Source organism: Gymnodraco acuticeps, unplaced genomic scaffold (genome assembly GCF_902827175.1).
Source record: "Gymnodraco acuticeps unplaced genomic scaffold, fGymAcu1.1, whole genome shotgun sequence".
Lineage (NCBI taxonomy): Eukaryota > Metazoa > Chordata > Actinopteri > Perciformes > Bathydraconidae > Gymnodraco > Gymnodraco acuticeps.
Genome location: NW_022991674.1, coordinates 29,514 through 32,811, shown reverse-complemented (window position 1 = coordinate 32,811; position 3,298 = coordinate 29,514).

Below are 3,298 nucleotides of genomic sequence, written 5' to 3'. Positions count from 1 at the left end.
AGCTTTCCAATCCAGACGAGATCTCTCTCTCCCGTCTGTGTGCGAGGGGGCGGGGCCGTTTGTAAAGGTCTCCTGACTGTGTTACAGACTGTCATCCTGGTTAGTGGTTACTCTGGGTTCTGTCTTCAGGACAGTGTTAGATTTTTTTTGTTAATTGGATGGGACTTGATTGGAGTCAATATTAGAGTAATTTTCTCGTTTGTGTGTTTGTTTAAATATATTTGGCCTTTGTTTATGTGATTGAATGATTTACTCAAATAAAAAGGTTGATGAATTATCATCTAATGATTTGTATGATGTTTTATTTATGTTAAAGGTCACTTTGAATGATTTTAACTAATGATAATGTAGAAAAACTAATATTTTAAATTCGGGACGGTCCACATTAATTTCTGGACGGCTTAGATTGTATTTCGGGACGGTTCCGGAAGGATGGGGGGAAAAGTTAGTCGAGAGCCCTGGCTGATCCTCATCCCAGCCGCTTCACACTCAGTTGCGAACCGATCCAGTGAGTGCTGAAGGTCGCAGACCGATGAAGCCATCAGAATCACATCATCTGAAAAAAGCAGTGGTGCAATCCTTAGTCCACCGAACTGCAGACCCCCTCCCCCACGACTACGCCTCGAAATCCGATCCATGTATATTACAAACAGGATTGGTGACAAAGCGCAACCCTGGCGGAGGCCAACCCTCACCGGAAATGGGTCCGACTTACTGCCGAGGACCCGGACACGGCTCTCGCTTTGGGAGTACAGAGATTGGATGGCCCTGAGTAGAGACCCCCTCACCCCATACTCCCGCAGCACCTCCCACAGTAACTCCCTGGGAACTCGGTCATACGCCTTCTCCAAGTCTACAAAACACATGTAGACCGGATAAGCGTACTCCCAGGCCCCCTCCAGGATCCTTGCGAGAGTAAAAAGCTGATCCGTCGTTCCACGATCAGGACGGAATCCGCATTGCTCCTCCTCAATCTGAGGTTCGACAATCGGCCTGACCCTCCTTTCGAGTACCTTAGAGTAAACTTTCCCGGGGAGCCTGAGTAGTGTGATGCCTCTGTAATTGGCACACACCCTCTGATCCCCCTTTTTGAAAAGGGGAACCACCACCCCGGTCTGCCACTCCTTCGGTACTGTTTCCGACTTCCACACAACGTTGATGAGACGTGTCAACCATGACAGTCCCTCAACACCCAGAGCCTTCAGCATTTCTGGGCGGATCTCATCCACCCCCGGGGCTTTGCCACTGTGGAGTTGTTTGACGACCTCAGTGACCTCCCCCCGGGAGATTGGTGTTGATCCCCCGTCATACTCCAGCTCTGCCTCTAACATAGTTGTCATAGTTAACGGAGTTGTCGGGTTCAGGAGTTTCTCAAAGTGTTCCTTCCAACGCCCTAATCACAACTGTAACTGCTGTAATCACAACAGATGTAAATTCCCTTGGCAGATGAAAAGCCCGGCATGTGATCATGAGGTGTCTAAATGAAGGGAACAGTCCGAAGAAATAATCCTCACATCTGTGTACCAGTTATTGTTTATCATTTATCATTGTTTACACACCACCTCCGTTACTTTTCCCTGAATTAACTGTCCCGTCCTGGCGAAATATAGTGAATCCATTTGGAACAATGGCGGTGTCTGGGATAGCGGCGTTGAGCCAAGTCTCAGTGAGAATTAACACGTTACAGTTCTTAATGTCCCGTTGAAAAGCAATCCGACTTCTGAGTTCATCTGGCTTATTTTCAATCGATTGAACATTAGCAAGAAGAATACTCGGAAGAGGGGGTCGGTTTTCTCGTTTCCTCAGTCTGACCAGCAGCCCGGCGCGGGACCCCCGTTTTGTCTTCCTCCTGTCAGGTAGGACAGCAACAGGTAGCCATGGCGAATCTCCATTGTCTGTCGGTGGGCTGTTGTCCACAAGGTTTCTGATGTGAAGAAGTTCCTCTCTGCTATATTGTATAGCAGAGTTGGTGCGGTCGGCTCGCATGTTGCGGGCCAGGTTAAAAGCACACGGCAAAAAGTAAATAAACACTGAAAAATACAAAAAAGCCAAAGTTGGAGAGGAGCCAAAAGACAATACAGCCATCTTCACCGGTGCATCAAGTGGTTCTCTGTGGTAAAAGTTACCGATTACCGGTCCCTGTTGTACCTTTTTTTTTATTGTTGTAAAGCTAAGCTAATTTAACCTGTCTTGGACACACACTTTAATTTGTCTAGGAGTGCGAAACCCTTTTGTTTTGTTTAAATCCCGTTTTCTCCAGTTTTTTCGTTAGGATAGTTAAGAAGCCTATATTTTATTTTATTTATTTTGTTAGGCAAGATTTAGAGCTATATGATGCAAAGGTTTATTTGTTTGTTATGTGGGTTTGTCTCGCCTCCTTTAAAAACAGGTAATTAAATTTAACTACGGCATTTTTCTGTGTACCGACTTTTTCTTGGGAGTGGGAAGAGTGGGGAGAGCGTGCAACTTTGTGCTGCGCCTAGGTTTCCCTAGACCTGGGCGTAACAAAAATAAAATGTACTTTATGGGAATAGGTCATTTGTGAACAGAAATTAAGTTCAATTATAAATGAAATACATGAGATCTCCAGCAATAACAGAGAGTGAACTGACCTGAGAGTCTCCAGTCTGCAGTCTGGACCCTCCAGAAGATCGCTAAGCAGCTTCACTCCTGAATCCTTCAGCTTGTTGTCACTCAGGTCCAGATCTCTCAGATGGGAGGGGTTGGACTTCAGAGCTGAGGCCAGAGCAGCACAGCTGATCTCTGACAAACTGCTGTGTCTTAGTCTGAATACAGAAAACATGATGCGTCCTAATCCATTAGCTTTTCCCTGAATTACACTAACTCTCATTCTGTTATTGTGATCATCATAATATCAGCCTTTCATTACATCATCTCTAAAAACATTTAAATGAACGGTCACCAAAGAAGTATTTATTCTGCTGAAAGTCAACTTGATTGGACTTCAGAGCTGAGGCCAGAGCAGCACAGCTGATCTCTGACAAACTGAAGAACCTCAGTCTGAATAACGATTCATCATTTAACTTTACAAAATCATTATCCTGTTTGAAATATTTAAGGTTTAGTTAACTGTTCAAAACTGAAGAAAGTTTAGATGTCAACAATGATGTAGAAACGAATCCTTCATAATCCAAGCTCAAACTCTGCAGCAGTTTTTCTCTATCATCAGATCTTTAACAACCTCATTCATCTCCCTCACACAGCTTTATCTTTACAGTTGACATTATCTTCACTCACAATGCAAGTTTGTTGAAGCTGTAATTCTAAAAAAAATGTA